Source organism: Suricata suricatta, chromosome 6, assembly GCF_006229205.1.
Source record: "Suricata suricatta isolate VVHF042 chromosome 6, meerkat_22Aug2017_6uvM2_HiC, whole genome shotgun sequence".
Lineage (NCBI taxonomy): Eukaryota > Metazoa > Chordata > Mammalia > Carnivora > Herpestidae > Suricata > Suricata suricatta.
Window position 1 is genome coordinate 23,666,414 of NC_043705.1, and position 452 is coordinate 23,666,865.

The following is a 452-nucleotide window of genomic DNA, read 5'->3' on the forward strand; positions in this document are numbered from 1 at the left end:
GTAAAAAGTTGGCAGGGGTTGGAGCGACGGTATTTTTAATACTTGACCCTCGCACTCCGCTGATGTAGCCATCCCCTCCTCCGGCTCCGCGCAGGACCAGCGACCTTGGCGTCAGACGCCGAGGCCCCAAGTCTCACTGCCTTCCTAAACTGAACCAGGGCTACGTGGGTTGCAAGATCGCCGCGGTGCCTGCAGAGGCTAGGCGCGAACCCGCCAGACTAGGGGTCAGACGCCCGGCGTTAGCCCCAGGTGCGCGCGGCGGCCCGGGCCCGCCCACCCGCCGTCACGCACAGCCTCAGCCCCGCCTCCCCGTCCGCGCCGCAAAGCTCAGGCCCAGAGCCCGCCCCAGCCTCGAGCTCTATGTAAAGCAGGTCTCAGCAGCCCGGACTCTACGGCGTCTGGAGCTCGAGAGCCGGTTCAATCCGGGGGCCAACGTTCCGCCCGTCCTTCGT